Here is a 24,215-nt window from a genome sequence, read left to right as displayed (position 1 = left end):
TTAGGATGATTAATCACATGGCTTATATCATTTCATTCATCAGCATTTTAGCCTTTCTTTATTCATTTATCCATTCACTTATGTATGTATTTCTTTACAAAGTCTTATGTGCTAATAGTCTTAGTCCACAATCAAGTAAGGAGAAAGGCTCATTTTTGTTTTTCTTTTTCAGAATAAAAGAAAGGACTATTACAGGACTCAAGTAGTTACTTATCTGAAGGAGAGAGAGAGAGAGAGAGAGGTAGAGAGAGAGAGGTAGAGAGACAATCTTCCATCTGCTGACTCACTCCCCAAAGCTGAGAGCTGGGCGCCCCATTCAGATACCCGACAGGGCTGACAGGGCCCAAGTATCTGAGCACTCACCTACTGCTTTCCTAGGCATGTGAACAGGGAGCTGCACTGGAGCACAAGGACTCATTTCTATGCAACATTGAAATTTATTTATTTTCATCTTTTAGATTTTTATTTTATTTTTATTGGAAAGCCAGATATATAGATGGGAGAGACAGAGAGGAAGATCTTCCTTTTGCTGATTCCTTCCCCATGTGGCCACAATAGCCAGAGCTGAGCCAATCCAAAGCCAGGAGCTTCTTCTGGGTCTCCAAGGGTAAGGGTCCCAAGGCTTTGCGTCATCCTTGGCTGCTTTCCCAGGCCACAAGCAGGAAGCTGGACAGGAAGTAGGGCTACTACCAGAATTAGAACCAGAACCCATAAGTGAATCTGGGTCATACAAAGTAAGAACTTTAGCTTTTAGGCTACTGCACTGGGACCTTACTTTCAATTTTAACACAGTTTTTTTCACACTGTACATGAAAAGAATCTTTTATTAATTATAATAGTGGACAACATTAGGACATTGTATATCCAAACAAATGGAAAAAATCAAAGAAATAGACCTTCCTATACTTACTGAGAATTTGGAGAAATTAGAGCACATACACATTACTGTTGCAGGGTGCGAGTGAGATCACACCAGACATGTCTAAGGTTTGTTAAGGAGTCTTTATTAATCAAGCTTGAAGACAACAGAGCACAATAACAAATCACAAGTCCATACAGCAATCCACCAATCATAATCCACCCAATCATGATCCTAACAGGAACAAATGGTCATTATCCTTAAGTCCATCCATTAAGCTGAAAACGTATGTCCCAGGCTGCCCCAACAACATATGTTATCCTAAGAGACATGCAACAAATAACCTGGACACACTCACAAAGAACCTGGACACACTTACAGAGCTGCAGACATTCACCTTTCCCTGGCTTCTCTGCCCACATTCTACTACTGCTAGGCCTCACCCCTCCTGGAACTCCAGATAGTACACACACCAGAAACAACATTATTATAACCATTGCCTCTTCTAAGCAGTACACAGGGACCATGCTCAGGGGATTACCTGTCCTGGGTGAGTCAAGTGTCGAGGTGCCAGGGTAATGGAAGCACCTGGCCAGAAAGAGAGTGAGTGCCCCTGCTTCATGGGCCTTTTTAAAAGGGCTTGTGAGGGGAGTGGTTACACGACAGCACAATACCGTCCCCTCTCAGTTGATAGGTGAGTCATAGGTGGGCAGGAGCGAATACCTAACTGTTGTGGGCTGAAGAGTTGATTAGTGCTTGTTAGGATGGGCAGGAACAGGAATTGGGCTTGTAGCTAAAAACACCTAGACTAATTGGACTTCCAGTAACCTGGCTCATTTAGGATGTGGGGGAAGTGGTTCAGGATGCAATTTACACTCCATTGCTGTTAGGACCCACCTTCAGGTCAGAGGATAGGGGACTCAGTCAAATTTCATTTGCCCACTGTTAATGGGTGCTGGCTATCACTGGCTGCACCCCATAACAATTATCATGAAGATAAAATTAAAGGCAAGCAGTTTAGAAAACTGAGCATTGTTGATGTGGGAAGTTTTAATGTAGACTGTTTTCTCCCACAGTTACGTAAGTGAATATTCAATAATATCTTTCATGATAGCACAAATTTAAAACTACTAAAGGATATTCTACAGGCAAAAAAATGGATGATTAAAGTGTGGTGCAGTCACACGAAATACTGACATATTCTGAATTGTGAAAACCATGATATAGTTGTTTACATTTAAAAGAAATGAAATATATTCTGTCAGTTACATAATATTACTTTAAAAAAAGTTTGCAAAGCTGCATTTGCAACAATACTGATACAGACATGTTCTTCATTTTTTTCTTTTGTTTTTACTAACTCTATTTTATATTAGTGTTGACGTGTGCATCATGGTGGCGTGTTCATCTTTAGCACAGAGGTTACACTGCCTTCACACACCTGCTTCTATGCACTGCTCTCTGCTCAAGTTCTCACATGGAGTTTACTCTGCTGCTTCATTCACGGCTTTGCTCTTCTTGTTTAAATTCTATGCTTGTCAGGTGAACATCGTTGGTGCATTTAACAATTCAAATTTAGAAGCAAATGATACTTTCTTCCCTTCCTCTCCTCCTGCCCATGTTCCCACCATGCTCCTCTCATTGTTTAAAAACTTTCACAATGAAATACTTCATTTCCCTTCCGATTTCTATGCTTGAAGCACCGCTAGGTAAAGCATTCAACAAATAGAGAGAGAAAGCATTTCTCAAGAATGAAGAACATTGTGAAAATCAAATGTCAAAATGCTCATTTGCTAACACAGATTGCTGTGTTTTGTCTATTTTTTGTATTCTGCGTTTATCTACCACAGGTCAGGGAACACAGCTGATATTGGTCATTTTGTGATTTGCTTGTTTCACTAAGCATGATGGTTTCCAGTTTCATCTTTTGGTCACAAAAGATAGTGTCTCTTTTTATGACTGTGTATCGTATTTCAAAGATTATATAAACCACATTTTCTTTATCTAGTCATCCCTGGGTGAAACTGGGTTGATTCTCTAGCTTACTCCTTGTGAACTGAGCTGCAATAAACATGTCCAGTCATTTCCATATGGATTTCGCTTGTCTTGGGTAAATTTCAGGAGTGTGATGGCTGAGTCTTTAGGTCTGTTTTCAGATTTGTAAGAGATCTCTAAACTGTCTTCCAAAATGGTTGCACAGATTTGCATCACGCAGGCAGTGGGTGGGGTAACTTTTTCCACACATCCTCATTAGCATTAGTTGGTGTTTGATTTTCAGGTGGGAGCAATTCTGGAGTGATTTAAAATGATCACTGTGGTATTTGTTTGCATTTTTCTGATGGCATGTTTAATTGCCTTCAGCCCATTTCTATTTCATCCTTTGAAAATTGCCTGTTTTTGTCCTTTAACAATTTCTTAACTGTGTTGTTCATTCTTTGGGGGGAACAATTATTTATTATTTTTTAAAATTTATTCCTTAATTACATTCTAGTATGTGACACAGTTTCATAGGTACTGGGATTCTTCCCCCACCCCCTCCCCAAATCCTCACACCATGGTGGATTCCTCCACCTTGTTGCATAACCACAGTTCAAGTTCAGTTGAGATTCCCTCATTGCAAGCATTTACCAAACACAGAGTCCAGCATCTTATTGTCAGTCAAGTTCACCGGCTTCTTAGGGAAACCCTCTCTGGTCTGCAAGCAGAGCCAGCAGAGTATCATCCCGATCAATTAAAATCTCCAACATACCATCGGCAACAATTTACATTGTTATGGAATTAATTGACATAGTATTGAGTAATCAATATGTTAAAAATAAATGCGAGTTCTTAACCACCTTCTGTGACCACCTCTTTTACATTTCAATTTTAGTTTATGCACGACATAAAACATAACATACATAACATAACATGTTATACATAACATCATATCATCTTAAATTAAGGCAAACATGTGATATCTAACCTTTTGGATTGGCTCATTTCCCTTATCATTATGGTTTCCAGTTGGGCACATTTGGTGGTGTTCATTTTTGTTGTTGAGCTGCAGTCACATAATAATGCAATGTGTCTCTCGCTCTTGTTGTCCCCTTCACGTTGTGGAAGGTTTCCATTACAGTGCAGAAGCTCCTGAGCTTCAGGCAATCACATTGGTTTAATTTTGCTTGAATTGCCTGTGCTTCTGGGGTTCTTCAGAGACACAGTTGAACCACAGCCTTCATTCCTGCTTCCCCTAAAGAAAGGCATTCAGCTCAACAAACACCTGTTGGTAAAGGTTACAGATGGTGATCCAACATTTCCAAAGTTTAAGTTCTGATTTTGATTAGAAAATAGTTTATTGATTATAAATATATTGAGAATAACAATTACTTAGGCCATATCATCAGAAATATCAACCTTGATAATTTTGTGACATAATCATTTTTTCTTGTGCCTGCTTTTGGTTAAAATTTCCTTGACCTTGATCCTGAACTTAAAGATTTTAAATATACCAAAAGCTTCTTATGTTTGTTTTGCTTTGTTCTTAATTGCTGTATCAATATAGTAAATAATAATCTCAATCTATACAAATGGACCATTTATTGCTATATTTATAGCAGATAACAAATTTCAAACATAAATATGAAGTAAATGGCCATGATAAAGGAAGTGGCTGTAAAGCACAACACGAGTCCAGATATGAGAACAGGATGCAAAATAGATTTTTGAAAGAATGAAACAGGTGCTGAAACAATTGCTATCAGGGAGAATTAGAACAATATATAGCTTACTATAGCATTTCTAGCTCCCAACTTGAAAATGAAACGCGAGCAAGTTTGACAAAAAAAGGATGTAATTATAGCAACAAGTAAGCAAACTAAGCAAGTGTATTGGCATTTGCTGAATGAGAAGCTCTGACTGTTAAGCACGTATTTTAGGATCTATTGAGTGCTGTGGGCTAAGGAATTAATTAGTGCTCCTTTTTTTTTTTTTTCTTTTTTTCTTTTTACAAATATTTTTAATTCCATGCGTATTTTTCTTTTTTTTTTTTATAATCCATTTTATTGTATTGTTGTTGACAATCTTTACATAGTTAACTATAGTTGAAGGAAAATCAAGAAAGAGAAGAAGAAAAAAAAAAAAGGTTCAGGGAGATAGGGAGGTGGGCAATGCTATTATGTCCATATTGTTTCCATCATGTATCTGAGGTAAAAGGGGATATTGAGGGAGAAGCCCCACCCGGTTTCCCGCCCACCCCAAGTCCCGGATGTGGGGCATGCTCTGAGATATGTGCTCAAGTGGAGTTAATAGTTCTCCAGTTATGAGTCACTGCCAGTTTCGCTCGATGAGGTGGTCCACTGATTGATATGGTCCATCATGAAGTCTCCATTTGTCCCATATTTCGCTGCCAACATGTAGCTGAGATGAATGATTATCCTATTCTGTCTTCTGTCTTTTCTTGGTTAGAATTCTGAGTCCAGCAGTTCAAGTGGGGAGATCTCCAAAGATACTTTCAGGTATTCCCAGACCAGATTCTTGTATGTTCTAGCAAGCACAGGGCCCAGCACAGTCCATCACCCTGATCAGCTGGTGGTTGCAATTGCTGTGTTGGTTCTGTTTTCAGTCCCGAGTTGCACTGGAACCAATGGGTGTTGCAGTCCAGTCTGGTTCAGCCCTTACATCAACCAGTGGGAGCTGTAGCCTAGTTGGGGCGACCCACAATAACCCCCACCAGACCGCCCCCTACCCTGGTTTGCCAGTATGTGTAGCAGAAGACCAATCTGTCCCCCATCCCATTTGGCTCTGGTACTTGTCAATGGGTATTAAAGCTTGGTTTTATCTAACCAACTCAACCATCCAGCCCTCACAGATATTGTGAGTACCTCTCTATCCAGCCATCCCAGCCCCCGTCCTAGTTTTCATGCCCTCCCACGGGAATAGTGACCCAAGAAGGGGGAACCCACTTTTTCCCTCCCAGGTCTCTCTGTCCCGGTTTATGCACTCTTTAGGTGGTCCTGTGATTTGACTTGACAGAATTAGTCCCCAGTGCCAGCTTCTGCCAGCTGATGCTGTGGCCCTGATCTTGTCCACATGCAGCGCACAGGTGTTGTAGCCTTGCTTAGTCGTGTCTGTCTCTATCCCAGCCAACACTCTCCAGTGGGAGTGGTTGTCCAGCGAGGGGACCAGCCCCTTAACCCCTCCGCCAGCTCTGCCCCTCCCTTCCTGGATCTCACGTGTGCTGGATGGGTGCTGCATTCATATCCAGTACAGGCAACCATGCCCTGGCGTTCCATAATGTGTACTTGTTTTGTCGCAACCAAACCCGGCCCATTCCACACTCTGTTCTGGTGATCGGATTTGCCAGAGGATGACATGAACTGATTCAGCCTGGTCTGCTCCTGACCCATGCCAAATGCATGCCAGTGGGAAACTTTCCATGGCCTATTCTGGGCTGTTTCCAATCATGCTTCTCGCGCTTACCTGCAGGGACTGTGTCCTGCCAGAGGAGTTGCCCAGGCTCCTCCATCAGAACCCCTCCCAATGCCAGATTTTGCGCTTGCCAGGGGGTTCTTGAGCCAACCCTACTCAGTTCACCTCCTGTCCTAGCAGGAACAGTGGCTTTTCCTGGCTGGCTTTCACCCCATTCTGACTCTTGTTGTTGGATGTTTCAGCCCAGCCATGGCTCGTCCATACCCACATACAGCTCACACATGGCTCAGAAGGGGATTGAGACCCAGCCTAGTCAGTCCCACATCTACCCTGTTTCTCCATAACACCAGATGGTGCTGGGATCTGAACCGGCCTGGTGCATCCAATCCCAGCCCACACTAGTGCCTCGGGTGACTGCAACTGTTTCCTAGATAGAACGCAGCCCCCATTCCAGCACATACACCCCTTGGTGGGAACCTCATCCCAGCTGTGGCATCCCAGATTGGGACCGTTCCTAGCCGTAAATCACGCACCTGCACGTGGTTGCTCCGAGGACCATTAGGTGCCAGCCTGCTACACAAGCCGGAGCACGTATTTTAGGATCTATTGAGTGCTGTGGGCTAAGGAATTAATTAGTGCTCCTTAAGCTGGGCAGCAACAGGAACTGGGCTTATGGCTCAAAACACCTAGACTAATTGGACTCACTTGTATCCAATCTCCTGCTAAATGAAGACGTGGAGGGGAGAGTACATAAGGAGAGGGCAAGGAGCAATGAAGGGAGACTTCACAGGGACTTCTACCATCGCTGGTCTCCTGTGGGTGCTTCATCCCCAGACCCTCTCCCTGTCCACGGTACTGGCTCTGCTGGCTGGAGCGATTGAGCACCAAAATATGCAATTCTCTATGGAAATAAATACACAAAACGTTTTTTGACAAATTATCAGGGAGCTTTGCAAGCCAACTATTCTCATGACAGTCTAAACTCTAGCAGTCATCTCGAAATGAATGGCTTTGTTCCACACACATACAATTTCCTACTGTCAGATACACTATTCCTAATGGAGCAGGAAAACTGACTACAGTTCAGTTGTTTTTATGACCATAGAGTCCTAGTATCAGCCTGTTAAAAGATTTGTATCATAAGATTATAGATAATGGAAGAAACCCCAAATGTTTGGACTCTATTTTCTTTTTTCTTTTTTGGTTAATTCAAGACTGCTTTGTATAAACAGGTGTGGGGGGCCGGGGGGCGGTCCTACTGTTAGATCCACATCCATGTGGGTCAGAGGTGGGTGAGGGGCAGGGGAGCTCCGGGCACAGGGGAACTGTAGTGACGGGGGAGGCAGGGGATGGGTAGGGGTTGTAGGAAGGCAGCAGCTCAGCTCTGAGCTGCTCTGGGTCACTCTGAGGGATGGAGCAGGGCAGGGGCACCTCAGCTTTGTAGTGGGAGGAGCTGTAATGACCTGGCAGGTAGGCTGAGTAGTTATGGGTTGGTACCCAAAACCCCTGCTCACTGGGGTGGTCATGAAACCTGGTCCCCAGGGCTGGCCGCCGTTTCTTTGGCTGGAGTTGGATAGCCCAGCGCCGGTGTTCTTGGTGTTGCGCTGAGGTCGGTACTTGTAGTCGGGGTAGTCAGGCAGGTGCCGGGCGCGGTGCAGCTTAGCCTCCTCCACAAAGGGCCGCTTCTCGTCCTCGCCCAGCAGCTTCCACTGCGCGCCCAGGCGCTGGGAGATCTCCGAGTTGTGCATCTTGGGGTTCTGCTGCGCCATCTGGCGGCGCTGAGCGGAGATCCACACCATGAAGGCGTTCATGGGCCGCTTCACCTTTTCCTGGGGCAGCCCAGCACAGACCGGAGCTCCCGGGCTGCCAGCGCCCTCCGGCTTCTGGAGTCCCAAAATTGGGGAGTTGGTGTCTGCTGGGGGAGCAGGAGGCTCCAGGCTCCAGGCCTGGGTGTGAGAGGATCCAGGTAGTGCCATGGGGAGGCAGAAAGGCATCCTAAAGGCGGTCTCCTCCAGGTGAGCTGTGGACCCTTATATGTGTCCTCCCCAAACTGAGTCACAGACAAGGAAAGCCAGGTCCTTGGAAGGCACAGGCCACCTGCAAGTCCGGAGTTCTTGAAATGGAGTCTTTGCTCCCAGCCAATCTGGCACGCCTTGTGGAGACAGAAGCAGGACCTGCTGACCGGTGTCCCTGGAGAGGTGTTCTTAACTGTTTTTTCAAAGTCCGCCCATCGGCCCCCGTCCCTGTTGCTGTGACCTGACTGACAAACCTTCTGGGAAGGTGAGAAGCGCTGCTCCGTCCTGGACGCTGCCAAGGCACCCTGGTGCCACAGGCCTCTCGCACCTGGGTTGGATCTGAGGCTGGCTGCCGGATGGGGGAACAGCTTTAAACACTGACTCCTCCCAAGCCCCTCCCAGAGGGTGGCCTCCAACACCCCTTTCTCCCTGAGGCCAAGCTGGTGTCCTGTTCTTCCCAGCCCCTCAGGCCACCACACCCCCTCCCCACACGAGGCCGAGCTATCTGAGCAGTCAGGCCTAGCAGCTGGACTCTATTTTCAATGAAAGTGACCTCCACATGAATGCTACTAAATTCAGGAAATACACCATGTCTGAAATTCTATTTCAGAATCAACACTGTACATCGATTAGTTTCCTGTTGCTTGCCAAACATAAATTTGAAATTCATGGAAGAACTAGTGCTAGTCCTATAATGTTGAACTGTCAGTGTAACTGTTTAAAAATGCAACCTATAAAACTCACAAGCCTACTAACAAATTGCATGCAGTTACTAAAGTCAAAATCCTAACCAGTTAAATAAATGAATTTCCTTAAGAGAATGTAACAATAGCTCTTATTTTAGTGATTTTGTTATCCCTCTAACAGAATATTTAGCTCATGTAGGAAAAACATGGTTTTATTGGATATTACAAAACTATTTCTATTAAGTAATGATGCTGGCCCCGGTGCGGTGGCCTAACTGCTAAAGTCCTTGCCTTGAATGTGCCGGGATTCCATATGGGCACCGGTTCTAACCCCGGCAGTTTTACTACCCTTTCAGCTCACTGCTTCTGACCTGGGAAAGCAGTCGAGAATGGCCCCAAGCCTTGGGACCCTGCACCCATGCGGGAGACCTGGAGGAATCCTGACTTCAGATCCACACAGCACTGGATGTTGCAGTCACTGTTGGAGTGAATCCATGGATGGAAGATCTTCCTCTCTGTCTCTCCTCTCTCTGTATATCTGACTTTGAAATAAAAACAAAATAAATCTTAAAAATATTAATGCTAAAGATTTCAGTTGAGTGTATCCATGCATCAACTATTGTTAGATTCGCCGCTCACCAAATGTTAGATTCGCTGACCACCAGGGAAAGAATAACTCAGCCAAATATATGAAAATAATTTAGATGGCCTTTATTTCATGGGCCTCCCTTCCCCATGCAGCAGAAAGGACAGACAGGAAGGTGTGGGCTACAGAGGAAGAAGAGCATGGAAGAGATGGGGAAGGGACCCTTTTAAACTCTCCTTGACATGGAAACTGAAACAGGGGTCGCCTCTGCCCTTATTGGCGGGGGAATATGGATCTGTACTCCTCATTGGTGCAATGGTGGTCTCAGTGCCTGAGGGACCCACCAGAATTCCACCATTCATTCCGGGTTTGTTGGAGGCAAATTCCACCCATCTCTGGCCACCTTGGTAGCCATCATTCCAGCCTGTTGGTAATAGGAAAGAGGGTGAAGAAATCTATCTGGCTGCTTCCTGCTGAAGGGGGTTGTTGTCTCTGTGTGAGGTCCGGAAGAAGCTCCATGGGCACCAGAGTGTAGGGGTGGAGCAGCATCTAGTTGAAGGCAGTCCATGGGGCTTTATGAATTTTCTTCTGAAAGAACCTTGGAAAACAAGGAGCAATAGTTCATAAGAGACATATAATTACTAGCAGAACGAGTATTGGAATAAGCCAATACATGAGTGTGGATGCCTCAATATCGAGACTGAAGTTGCTGCTTGAACTGTGTGAATTATTTCGTCTGTTTGGTTAACGTGAGGTAGAGAATTATTAGGAGTAAGGTTGGAGGCAGGGGAGGCACTTTGGCATTGAATGGTTAGTGTGGTAGGCCCTGTCTGTTGCACCTTCCACTGAGATGAGGTCGAGGTTTGGAAAGGTTTTAGATGGGAACAATGGAACCAGGAGGTGTGACCAAGAAGTTTGGCCACAGTGTGCGTGGTAAGGATCACCATGTGAGGCCCAGTCCACCGTGGCTGAAGTGAGTCTGGGTGAAGAGTCTTGAGTAGAACCGAGTCTCTGGGTTGGAGAGCAAGGGTATCCGGGTCACTGATGCATTTGGGTCAGGACATGGGAGACACAGGTCTGCATGTTCTCGGAGAAGCTTGAGAATCAGAGAGAAGGGAAACAGTTAGCCAAGGGAGGAGACTTTGTGGGGAGCTGGTGGGTAACCAGGAAGGGTCGGCCATACATCAGCTCAAATGGGCTCCATCCAAGGGGCTTGCGAGGGCTGACCCTCATGTGTATTAGGGCCCAGAAGAATCAATCCACCCATGAGGATCTGAGCTCCAGGTGATGGGTAAGGCTTCTGACACCTGTTGGGTGTCCTGTGAGATGAAAGCAGACCCATTGGCAGACTGGATGGACAGAGGCAAACCTAACCTGGGAATGACGCAGTTAAGTAGGGCTTCTGCCACCATTGCTGATGTCTCCTTGGCCATTGGAAATGCTGCTACCCAATCGGAAAAGCAGTCATGTTTTTAAGTAGGGTAATGAATTTCTTCTGTGTCAGTATATGGGTGAAATCTATTTTCCCTGTGAGGAGAATATGGAGCAACTTGGGCATGAAGCATGGATCTGTTTGAGAAGTCCACACATATTAGGACACGAGAATAATGGAGTAAGAAACTGGAATAAGGAGTCAGGCCCCACATGCAGAGAATTGTGGATATCAGCGAGGAGGGGCAGGGCAGCATGAGAAGATAGTGCGATCTTGTTGCCCATGAAGATCCATCCCTCTGATGTTCCTGGGCACCGGAAGTGAGCAGGTCCTGTCGTTCCTGTTGAGAGTAGGTAGGCTTAAGGGAAGTAGAAAGGAAGATTATGGGGGCACTTGCTCTTGGGTTTGCCAGACGCCTTGCAGTTTGGTCAGCTTTCTTGTTTCCTGTGTCATTGGGTACATTGAAGACTGGTGTCCCCGGCAGTGAAGAATTATCTCTTGTGTTTAGAGACAGAGAACTTGGAGAAATCTGTTCATCAAAGAGGCATTAGCAATAGGATTACCCTTGGTGGGGAGGAATCCTCTCTCCTGCCAGATGACTGAGTGTGAGTGAGCAATGAGAAAAGCATGCTTGGAGTCAGTGTAGGTATTGACTCGTTTCCCCTGAGCTAATTTTAATGCCCGAATCAGTGCATACAGTTCAACCCTTTGGGGAAGTGTTCCTCGGGGAGGCACTGTGCCTCAAGCATGGAGTCCAAGGTCACTGTCGCATAGGTCACACAGTGATGTCCGTCAGGCCTGCACATTGAACTGCCATCCACAAAGAGTGTGAGATCAGGTGAGGGGAGAAGTTTATCCTGTAGGTTGTTCCTAGGAGACCAATAAATATCAGTAATTTGAGGACAGGAATGTGTAGTGAGTGGCTCCTTAGTAGATGGCAGAAAGGAGGCTGGATTGAGTGGTGGTGATTGGGTCAGAGTGATGTCCAGGAATTCAATGAAAAGTAGCAGCAACTGTCAGGGCCCCACATTGAGCTGCCATCCAAAGTCCACAAAGAGTGAGGTCAGGTGACTGGAGACCAGTAGGAGTCAAGGACATTTCTCCCATTTGACTCTTCAAGCTGAGTTTGGGCATGGTGTTCTCTTGGTGGTGGTTTCAGTTTGGTGGGGGAAGAATCGGAGGTTGTTAGCCATGCAAAAGAAACTGATTAATGGTTTGGCTAGACATTGAGTGGTCACACAAGAGAGAAGGGAGGGGTTATTCATCAAAAGTCCCTTTGAAAGGATGGCTGGAGTTCCTCCTGAAGCTCACTGGAATATGCAGTCTCTGAGGGTGGGTCTTGAGGAGCTTCTCAGGGTGCCTCTGTGCTGGCAGATGGATCATTGTGGCAAGTGTTAACCTTCCGAGCAGACTCCGCATTCCCATAGTCTTCGGATGGAGTGTCCATTTGGCTTTGGCAGGGAACTAGGGTCACTTGTACTCAGCCCCAACATCCCAGCCTTTTTTTGTATGATCATAGTGGGGAGACTTGGGCTGCAACATGTGTGGATGACTGGTGAAGACTGTCTAGTAAGGCTTTAAGAAAGAAACAAGATATAAAAAGAAGCAACAAAATAACATATATGGTTGTGGGAAAGAGAAACGTTTCTGACCATATTCTAATGGAGATAAACTAGCCTGTGGTTGGTCCTATGCTCTTTTTCTCCCCCTGCTCATGGGGACTTTGGCTGCCAGCAAGAGCTAGGGTGATTGCTTTGGTCTTTCTGAGCTTAGCAGGAGCAAAGTAAGGGCCTACAGTACGGCCAGGGCTCCAGTTGACAGTGACGTTCATGGCTACAGTGACAGCTAGCAAACACTGATTCTGATGTCTCATATACATGTGCACTCGAGTTTTAAGTCTAGATGCATCCAGGAAAATTCTGAAGTTGGTTAGGCATGTGAGAGGCCCAGGACCATCTTTCTATTCATGTGGGGTGCTGGAAGAGATGACATAAAGGAAGTGTGAAACCCCATGAGGAGACCTCTCGTTGACTCCCATCACCTGGCTGGACAGAGAGGAGAGCAGGCCTTGAAAGAGAGGCTGATACAGAACAGATGGTGACTCTGGATGGAATATACAGCTTTACCTGTGATGCTGTTGACTGTAGGCTGTTTCTCCATGGCAATGAACACTTCAGGGGCTGGGCAAAGTGAAGGGCTTTCTAGCTGGTGGCCAACCATGGTCCTTACCCCGGGATTTTTTGACCCCCAGGAAAGTTCCATTCCTAGTGACCTGGCTCTTGGCAGACCTGACAAGAGGCTTTGAAAGCCACTTCTATGATTGGTAGCTGGTTGCCCAGTCTTCTGGCCTCCCAAGTTGCAAGCAGGTGTGACTTGAGGGTGGACTGGCCTTGCTGGGTCTCCCTGAGACAGGTTACTGGATAAAGCCACACGAACAGGCCTCCTGTTGTCTAGCTCACTACTCTTTCCCTGGGCCCTGGTTGAAGTGGGCCACAGAGGCAGCCTTGGGGTGTCAGCCCAGGGGATGTTCAAGTCTATCCCTCAATTCTTTAATGCACTGAGCTAGAAATTTGTAGTCATGGGCACATGCTGACAGTTTTAAGGTGATGTCCATGAGGAGATAATTAGGGTAATAATTTAGCCACACATTTAAGGTCTGGAGATCAAACTGTGCACTCTGAGTCCTCAGTGTCAGAGAGAGAGACAAGAGGAGGGGTGAAGAAAGGGGTTGGAAACACCAGATTAATTACATAACATTGTCATGTGAAAACTGTCAAATAAAAACTCTAAAAACATTTACCAAAGGTGTGAAGTCAGCTGTACATTTGAAACAATAAAAGTACGCTCTAACAAGAACTCTAAAAGTTAATTAACAAGATCAAAAACATGTTTTGATCAATAAACACAGATAATAACACATGATGACAATTTCAAACTTTTTCAAAAGACAAATGTTGAGACACACACTGTGTGGCACCACACACACACACAAATACACACACACACACACACACACACACACACACACACACATATTTTGGAACCAAGCTCAGCAATGTAATCCTTGCTTGAAATTAGTAACTGAAGAGTTATATTAACCCAGGTCAATTCAAAATCTTGAGAGGAAAAGCTTATTGCTGGGCCAGGCAGAGTGGCCTAGCAGTTAAGGTCTTTGCCCTGAATGTGCCAGGATCCCATATGGGCACCAGTTCTAATTCTAGCAGCTTCATTTCCCATCAAGCTCCCTGCTTGTGGCCTGAGAAGGTAGTGGAGAATGGCCCAAAGATTTGGGACACTGTACCCGCTTGGGAGAGCTGGAGGAGGTTCCTGGCTCCTAGCTTCAGATCGGTACAGCACCAGCTGTTGCCACTGCAGTCACTTGGGGAGTGAATTATCAGATGGAATATCTTCCTGTCTCTCCTCCTCTCTGTGTATCTGACCTTCCAATAAAAGTAAAAAAAAAAACATTTAAAAAAAGGCTTATTGCTGTGAACTTGTTACAAGTTAGGTGTTTTTTTCCCCCTCAGGCTTTTTGCTCTTCTTTTTTTTTCCCCTCCTTTAGAGATGTTCATTAGTTTACCCCCCTAACATCCCTCCCCGGGAGAAAAAAAGGTTAAAACAGCAAAGCAGGACAGGGAAAAGGCAGGAGCAGGAGTGGGGGAGTGGCAGGCCAGTGCCCTGGTTCCAGACTCTGGTGCTGGTGGGGAAGTGGGAGGAGGAGCTGGGCCCATGGGTGATAGTATGAATATTATCACACTCAGCAGCATGGTAGTGTGTAATGTATATTGTTAAAGTGTTAGTTTTCTAAAATTGAAAACTAACTTGACCAAGTGCTGCTATTTCTTTTATGTATACTGAAGCAAACATAGTGCTTCCACAAATATCTAATTCAGTATTTTTTTTTGAATTGTATTTCAGTTCAGAGCTGCCTCTTTCTAAAATAAAAGTCCTTGATGACTATTTCAGATTGTTGAGATCATGTTTAGCAAGCTCTGATGAGATCTAAATATTAGGGAACACACGCACGGATCTCTGGAGTTTGTAAGAGGTTGCTTGATGGTATATTAATGTATTTAAAGGAAGGGATCATTTTCAGAACTTTTAATCAATTTCTCAATAAAATGTCTCTAAACTGAGATTTTCACCATTTTTTAGAAAGTTTAAAAAAAGGTGATACCTTCTGAAAACTGTTTGAACACTATTATAAAGCACTCACTTAGCAAATACTGAGCTGCAGAAGAACTATGACCTTACCCTGACAGTTGATGAGCCTACACATGAAAGGATCTGAACTGAGAAACACCCAACCTATCTACCAAAAACACCATGGGAGGAGCCTAAGCAGCACAGCCACAACCAACCGGAAATCATGGGTTGAAATTTACTTTGCATTATACCCCCACATCTGGATATGGTAGAGCGCAGTACTCCATCACTATACATTTCCATAATTGAGAAGTCATGAAATAAGTCAACAATTGGTATGAGTTAGAACACCAGCCACAACAACAACAACAACAACAACAACAAATAACAGCGCCATGAAATAACATGCCACTGAATAACCATGCATTCCTGCTTCCAAACGAGACATGGATTCCCAGTGAAACTGTTGGGCATGTGTAGACAATGAGATGCCGGACTGTCTGACATTGCCTGTACCAACAATGTCGGGGTACACTTAAATAAGAGACTGATAGAATTATGATTCCTTCTGAAGTGCTACACCATTGTAGTAAAATGGGAGAAATCTGTCAGGAGGTGGGAGTTTGGTAGAGGATAATCACAGTCTATATGAAACTGTACCATATAATTTAAAAATCAAAGAAAAATATATTTTAAGAAAAGAAATATGCTTTGCTTCACGATTGATGTGAGACTTGAGTTCAAAAAGTTCTTTTGCATGTGACATGGATGAGTTGGTTTTACCTAGAGCATTTCTGAGACAAGGTATGAAGGGATGTTTGCCTAGAACATCACACCACATCAGGGACCCTTGGTTGACAAACGGTGGCTGCTACCCATTCCTGAGTTCTAAGGCATTTAGGAGGCTGGGTGTGGCTTATCCCATGGTCTGCTCTCTACTGCCAGATGCAGCAAGAAGAAAAAGAAAATCTGGAAACAATGGTATCACCCACTTTCCCCTAACAGTTGAGACTTTCCACCCTGATCAACTCTGTCAATATCATCAAAAAATAATAATGAAAAAAGACAATCTTTTATGCTTTATCTAGACCCTTACTTGTTGGATAGCCAAAACCTGCTAATTTGCTATGAATAAAGATTTAAATAAATATGATATTTCAAATGATAGTACAGAAATGTAGGACAATTTTTGCAAACATTATGTTTCAGAAAAAAATGAAATCACCAAAACAATCGATCAAATGTGTTAAATGGACATGACGGTTTAAACACATAGTAGAGAACAACTCAGAAAAATGCATGATAAATGTAAATATTTTCCACAAGTGAAAATAAAGACTGCATTTACAAAACAAATTTAAAAGCTGACAGATCACCTTTAAAGAAACATAATGCCCAAACTGGCAAAAGGCAAGCACATTCATTACATGGAAAAGTCACTACCAATAGCATGACAAACATGTATGCATTTGGCTAATGTGAGGGTCGGAGCAATGGTAGGCATTTGGCACAGAAGTTATGGTACCATTTGATATGTGCATCCAAATCAGAGTAACTGGGCTGTGCTCCTGGTGCAGGCCTAATTCCAGCTTCCTGCTAATGTGCCCTCCGGGAGGCAGCCAGTCCTGCTCCAATCTATGGGTCCCTACCATCCCTGCTCCCAGCTAGGAGCAACTCTCACTGTAGCAAGCATCTGAAGAGTGAACCAGCCTATGAGAGAAATCTCTCTCTTTCAAATAACTGAATGTTTTCAAAATAATTCTATTCCGTTTAAGACAACTAAAAATATTATACAAGCTAGTCAGAAAAAAAATCACAAAGTTTGCAATCCAACTTCAACAAAAGTTGTAAGACAAGGCCAAGTACAACCCAAGGCTGTATTTCCCAGCCTGTCAAGAAAATTCACGAACAGGCAGTTGGGATTATAGCAAAGGTACTGCCCAGATGCCAGGTGGGGGCACATTTTAACTTATACTAATATGAAACATTCTGATACAAATTTCCAAATGTCAAAAAGTCTGACGATCATGCATTGCTATCAGTTTTAGTTGCTGTCTTAATAAAAAAATAAAGGCCCTGAGATCAAAATCCTGCAAGTGGCTTTCAAAGCCTACAGCTGCATTCAAAACGCTCTATGGAGTCAATGCTTCCCTCCTGTTGTTGGTTCATGAGTTTATGCTTCAGTCATGGCTGCTTCAAGTGTTTGTGAATTGCAGTTCTGTACTCTTCTTCAAAACACACAACCATTTAAATAGGGCTAATTCACATTAATAAAAGCAGTGTCAACTGGTGGTTATTTTCAAACATCAGCTAAAGAACTAAAGACTTAAAACTATATATACTACAAAAACTACTTGTTCTGTCATATCATGTGTATTGTATGTGTGCTTACTGTGTTGCTACAAGGTAAAATTTATTGAAGGAACACATTCTAATTGGCTGAAAAAAGAACACTCATAAATTAAAACTGCTACCCACTTCCCTATCCCCCTGAACCTTTTTTTTTCTTTAACTGCAATTAACTGTAAAGATTGTCCACAACAATACAATAAAATGGATTTAAAAAAATTAAAACTGCTACATAGCTCAATATGTTTGTAATTCATGTGACATACAGGCTGTTTTGGACATATGGTAGAAAGAAATCAAAATGTTTTTAGATCATTTACACATTCGTGATTTGTTTACCGGGGAAACAATATTCTTGTGTGTTACACATTCAATATCAAATCCAATTTAACTTCTACATTTGTTTGATAAAATTTGTAACTGAAAATATACCATGTTGATCTATCATTTTTTACTCTTAGTGTATATATCATTCAAATGCATAAATCTCAGAGATACATGTTTCCCATACATGTACTCAAGTCTTAAAATCTGTAGAAAACATTGGATACTTTGGTCAATGTTTTCCTAGGTTGTTCATACACAAAAGTTAAATTGTTAAGTTCTCAGTTAATTATTCAGAAAACAAATTTGCAAGTCATGTCTTATTCCATCATTTCTCCTTGATTCTGACATGAACAACTCATTCTACTCTGAAGGAATTTCAAGATGGATACTTAGATTGCCAGACTTAGAGAGGGATGGGTATCTTTCTCTGTAATCATGCCAACATATACACCAAGTGTTTCTGTAGTTTGGGGTTGAGAGGTCTTTCAGGATGAGCTCCTCTGCACTGCTGGCAATCAGGACTTACAAATCGGAATCAGTGTGTAGTGCTCCACTGTACGGCATGCAGAGGTAAAACAAGACCGTCTAGGATATGACCTCCAATTTCAAAGTGGATTTAGCATCACAAACCCAATGAATCTAACATATCCATCCATAAAAGACAAAAACTGCAAGACGGTGTCTGTCTGCACAGAGAAAATCAATGCACAGACTTCCTCATCAATTTACACAAAAATCATCCATGAGAACCCCAAGAGTACTAGTCACCTGGCACAGGTGTAATTCAAAACAGAACTTAAAATGACCACACACAGGACTGAATAGAGTCTTGCCCAATGACAGCAAGAACAGGATTGGAATGTTGTGAACCCTGTCATTTCTGCTAAAGCCAGAAAGGAAACATACATCATGTAAATGAAAGAAGCATGATAAGTGGGGACAGGATCATCTTTCTCAAGCAGAGATCTTCTGCTGGAGCTCCTCCTTCAGTGTCAGTGCCAGCCAAAGAGGATAAAGCCAGCCATGACACTGGCAGGGTAGCCTGCAGGCATGAAGGCAGCTGGGGCTTGCTGGCTGCATGGGCACTGGCAGCCATTAGCTAGGGAGATGACCCTGGGTGCTCAAGGAGCATAGCGGCCAGGGTGATGAGGGTGCCTGTTACCAGCACCTCTTCTGCGAGCCACCCCATGACAGTAACAAGTGGAAGGGCAGCTGTGAGTGTGAGGGCAACCACTGAAATGGTCTCTGTTGCAGGGAAGACTGGGACTGTGGTTGTGGGTGTGTGTGGCTCTCTCAGGAAGCAATCCATGAGATGGATGAATCTGAGTGTCGAGGTGGGGCATGGCAGAGTCTCCAGGGACTCTGGGGTAAGAAGGAGTGGATGTGGTAAAGCAACTGAGAGTGGCCTGCAGGGGTGCAGGTATCGGCCCTGTCAGGTGGGCAGTCTCCCTTGGGAAATGAGGAGAGGAGAGTGTAGCCTGTGCCTCGAGGTTGGAAGCCATGGTCCACATGGGGTCACTTGGGGAGTTGCTAAGGGACATGGAAGATTCTCTGAGAGCTGGAGATGTGAGGGCAGACAATGGGGAGGAGGCGCCTAAAATTCCTGCAGAATTGAGTCTCCTTGAGTTCAGCAGGGCTGACTCACCAAGAATTGTGGGGCCAGTGGGGGAAGTGCAAGAGGAGTTGGAGGAAAGATGGAGAGATGAGTGTGATGTGATGACAGTCGGGGGAGAGGAACATTGTGAAGTTCTGGAAACACCAGAAATTCCCTGAGTCTGGAGGGCTGATTCCCCCTCATCTGTCATGTTGGTGGGCAATGAAGAGGATGAGATAGAAGAGACACTGAGGGACACAGGACAGGGAGATCTTGAAGGTCCTGACTCAAAAGCAGATCCATGAAACTGGTGGCCTGAATCAGGTGGAAATCCATGGACTGTTGGGGCATAGCTAGTTGAAACAGCAAGGGAATTAAGGTTTGGGGATGCTGGGATAGTGAGGATGGTGGAAGAACCATCTGAAAAGCCTGAGAAAAGAGCAGGTCCCTGAGACAGGAGAGCAAACTTCTCCTCAAACATACAGTCACTTGGGGTAGAGCAGTGTGAAATGGGAGATAGAAGGAGGGATGGCAGTGATGGACCAGGAGCAAAAGGAGAGGAACAACGAGGTTCAAATGAAGATGGGGCACTGGAACATGAGGGGGCATAGTCAGAGGAGGCAGAAGTAAACACTAGGGAATGAGGCTCTAGTGTGCCCTCAGAAGAACATTCAGATGGAACCCCAGTCTCCTCCATGGAAGACATGAGGGCCAAGTCTACTGCTCCCACTGAGCCTGGCCTCTCCTCAAGGCAGAACTGCCTCTGCTTGGTGTCCTGACGGGGACATCTGGGGATGGTAGGCGAGTAGCTGGGAGACTGAGGAGACAGTGGTGGGAGAGGGTTCATGGGGGAGGAACAGGGTGAATTTCCTGCCACACTAGGAGCTCCCTCATTCAGGGGGGCTGATTCCCCCACAATGATACAACTGCTACTCAAGGAGCAGGACGAGATGGAAGAGAGAGTGAGGCACATGGGACTGGGAGATCTTAAGTTCCCTGAGTTGGCAGGAATCCTATGGCATGGGTTGTCTGACTCAGGCTGAAGGGGTGTGGGCATAGTTGGAGAGTAGCTAGGTGCCACGGGAGAGAATCTGTGTGCTTGGGTTGAGGGGATGGGAGACTGGATGGGGAGCCCTCGGTTGGTCTGGGCATCCCAAAGTGAGTCATGTGTGATGTTGCTCAGATTATCCAAGTCATTGCACAACTGCTCTTGGAAGCTGAGAAATTCCCCTTGGGTAGAGGTTGGGCTGCACGTTGAGGGAAGGGTGAACATGTGGTAGATGGTGGAGACCCCTGAGGACTCAGAGTATGGCCCTGGGAATGACACTGCAGAATTGGGTGTCCTAGGGAAGGAGGTGCCAGAAGCGGAAGAATGATGTATTGATGGGTATGGTGGTGTTGGTGACAATGATGGGTGGTGTGAAGCCATTGGGGAAATGGTGACACATGTGTGGCTCTCTGTGGAGGATGCTCGCACAGTGAAGGTGTTGCTGGGAACCAAGGGGGAATACTGAGGGCATTCAGGTGGGGTGAAGTCTGTGGAGTCAGTCTCTGGTGTGCCCTCAGAAGAACATTCAGATGGAACCCCAGTCTCCTCCATGGAAGGCATGAGGGCCAAGTCTACTGCTCCCACTGAGCTGGGCCTCTTCTCAAGGCAGAACTGCTTCTGCTTGGTGTCCTGATGGGGACATCTGGGGACGGTAGGTGAGTAGCTGGGAGACTGAGGAGACAGTGGTGGGAGAGGATTCATGGGGGAGGAACAGGGTGAATTTCCTGCCACACTAGGAGCTCCCTCATTCAGAGGGGCTGACTCCCCCACAATGATACAACTGCTACTCAAGGAGCGGGATGAGATGGAAGAGAGAGTGAGGCACATGGGACTGGGAGATCTTAAGTTCCCTGAGTTGGCAGGAATCCTATGGCGTGGGTTGTCTGACTCAGGCTGAAGGGGTGTGGGCATAGTTGGAGAGTAGCTAGGTGCCACGTTATGGCTACCGAATGACACTGCAGAATTGGTTGTCCTAGGGGAGGAGGTGCCAGAAGGGGGACAATTTTGTATAGATGTGCTTGGTCGTGTTGGTGACAATGATGGGTGGTGTGAAGCCATTAGAGAAATGGCAGCAGATGTGGGAATTCCCATGGGGGAATCTGGAATGGTGAAGGGGTTGCTGGGATTCAAGAAAGGATTGTGAGGGGATCCAGGTGGGGTGAAGATCGTGGAGTCAGTCTCTGGTGAGCCCTCAGAAGAACATTCAGATGGAACCCCAGTCTCCTCCATGGAAGACATGAGGGCCAAGTCTATTGCTCCCACTGAGCCTGGCCTCTCCTCAAGGCAGAACTGCCTCTGCTTGGTGTCCTGATGGAGAAATCTCGGGATGGTAGGCGAGTAGCTGGGAGACTGAGGAGACAGTGGTGGGAGAGGGTTCATGGGGGAGGAACAGGGTGAATTTCCTGCCACACTAGGAGCTCCCTCATTCAGGGGGGCTGATTCCCCCACAATGATACAACTGCTACTCAAGGAGCAGGACGAGATGGAAGAGAGAGTGAGGCACATGGGGCTGGGAGATCTTAAGTTCCCTGAGTTGGCAGGAATCCTACGGCGTGGGTTGTCTGACTCAGGCTGAATGGGTGCTGTAATGGTTTGGGAGTAGCTAGGTGCCACATTGTAACCTCGGAATGATAATGCCCTATTGGTTGTCCTAGGGGAGGAGATTCCAAAAGATAAAGTATGATGCATCGATGAGCATGGTTGTGTTGGTGCCAATGACCTGTGGCGTGAAGCCATTAGGGAATTGGCGTCACGTTTTGTGCTCCCTGTGGAGGGTGTTCGCACAGTGTTGGCGTCACTGGGATATTCGAAAAATCCTGTTGGCGATTCTGTTCTAATATCTGGGGAGTCAGGCCTGGAGGACCCTTCAGAAAAACTAGAGTGATTCCTAGTTTTCATTGAGAAAGACATTATAAGAAGTAAGCTGCAATTCCCTGGCCTGTGTTCAAATCTACAAGTAAGGGGCGTGAAAAGATTTTTGAGCCTGTGGCTACCGGATTTGGGCTGTGGTGGGATACAGACAGGCTGTGTATGTGTGTGTGTATGTGTGTGTATGTGTGTGTGTGTGTTTGTTGACTGTGTGTTTGTTTTGGTTGTGTGTGTGTGTTGGTTGTGTGTTTGGGTGTGGTTTTGTGTGTGTTGTTATTTGGTTGAAGTTTATTGGAGAGCCTCTCTCAAAAACGCGGGAATATCCAGAACACAAAAGACAGGCCCACTCACCCAAGTGCTCTGTCGATCCGTGTCACGATTGAAAGTTGCAGGATGCTCGCAGGATGCTCTGGGAAGCTGTGCAGCGCAGAAACCTGCTGTGCAGTTCACTTTCCTCAGAGAGAATCCCAGCTCATTGCCTTGGCAAGGGCCTTAAGTATCTGAGGTGGGCAGGGCTTAGCGGAAGAGGCGGTACTTCCTGTCAACTGACAGCCTAACTGCCACCTAGACTCATCCCACACGCAGTTGCTCTTCTGATTGGTCACTCTTAGGCACCATCCAAAGCAGACCCGGGGGTGTCCTACTCCCTGCATCTGTTTATGCCTTTGATCCCTGTGCTGTGAATAGCTTCACCCCCATCCCCGGTATTTTTCACCTTGAGGTAGTTTGTGTAGAAAGAGATATTGCCCTGTGAGTTCATTTGAGAAACCCCCAGGACCTGTCAACAGTGAACTCATTGGATTGGAATGTGTTCCCTGGAGCCTATTAACATAATCAGATCACCTGGGAAGGGCTTGAATGGAGTCATTTTGATAATCCCATGATTTAGACTGAAGTTCAAGTTTCCACCCTTCTCCACCTATCATCTAGGTTCAGTTCTCTCTTCAGCTCTGGGGTGAAGTTTGGATCCCACCCAGTACATTCCAACCTTTGAGGTGACACCAGGAAACACTCCCAGCGTCTATCACCCCATTACGGGACCATCAACGCACTGAAGGAGAGCAGGCTCACCTGAAGACCTTCCAGAACAACAGGCTCACACGTTGGTCACCTGGAGGACAGCCTGCACAGTGGACCTGGGCAGATGCGCTTCCCCCGAGGCAGCAGGGACAAGGCCGTTCTACTGAACACAGAAAGAAAATGTGGACTAAACAGAGAGCAAGTGCCAAGGGCCTTGTGGTGATCTTTTGTGCCCACCACATTGAATTTTTCTCTTTTTTTAATATACTGGGGAATGTTTTTATTAATATTATTATAGTTTTGACAATCTTTACATAGTTAATTAGGGTAAAAGGTTCAAGGGCTATAGAAAAGTGAGAATTTTTCTCTTTTTTAAGATTTACTTATTTTTCTTGAACGGCAGATGTACAGAGAGGAGGAGAGACTGGAAGATCTTCTGTCTGATCATTCACTCCCAAAGCAGCCGCAACCACCCCAGCTGATCCCATCTGAAGCCAGGAGGCACGAGCACCTCTCATGTCTCCCACACAGGTGCAGGGTCCCAAGGCTTTGGACTGGCCTTGACTGCTTTCCCAGGCCAGGACCAGGGAGCTGGATGGCAAGTGGGGCTGTGGAGACATGAAACCATGCCCATATGGGATCCTGGTGCTTGCAAGGCAAGGACTTTTAGTCCCTGGGCTTCTGCACTGGGCCCTTGGTGTGATGTTTTCACAGGCCAAGACAAACAGCGGAATCATTGCTGCTCTGGCTCCCTGTTTACTTGCTCCTGGTGCAGAAACCAGTGCTTGTACCCAATCAAAGCTTGTGACGGGGGTCACTCAGTGCTGAGCCCAGTGTTGCATTACGCAGTATTCCCTGTTGTCCAGGATCCCTTA

At 45.6% G+C, this 24,215-nt stretch overlaps 2 protein-coding genes and 1 pseudogene across 2 annotated transcripts in view; 1 reads left to right on the top strand and 2 right to left on the bottom strand.

Annotated features, from left to right (window-relative positions):
- The window catches only part of LOC131483359 (zinc finger protein 585B-like), a 759,159-nt gene that overhangs the window by 233,926 nt on the left and 501,018 nt on the right, over nt 1-24,215 (top strand). The gene's annotated exons all lie outside the window — the stretch shown is intronic.
- LOC118760750 (zinc finger protein 585A-like) overlaps nt 1-24,215 on the bottom strand; it is a 215,250-nt gene that overhangs the window by 77,216 nt on the left and 113,819 nt on the right.
- LOC131477977 (protein SOX-15-like) lies at nt 7,551-8,349 on the bottom strand (annotated as a pseudogene).

This window comes from Ochotona princeps, chromosome 25, assembly GCF_030435755.1.
Source record: "Ochotona princeps isolate mOchPri1 chromosome 25, mOchPri1.hap1, whole genome shotgun sequence".
Classification (NCBI taxonomy): domain Eukaryota; kingdom Metazoa; phylum Chordata; class Mammalia; order Lagomorpha; family Ochotonidae; genus Ochotona; species Ochotona princeps.
Note: the sequence above shows the minus strand (reverse complement) of the source record. Positions and strands in the feature narration are given on the sequence as shown.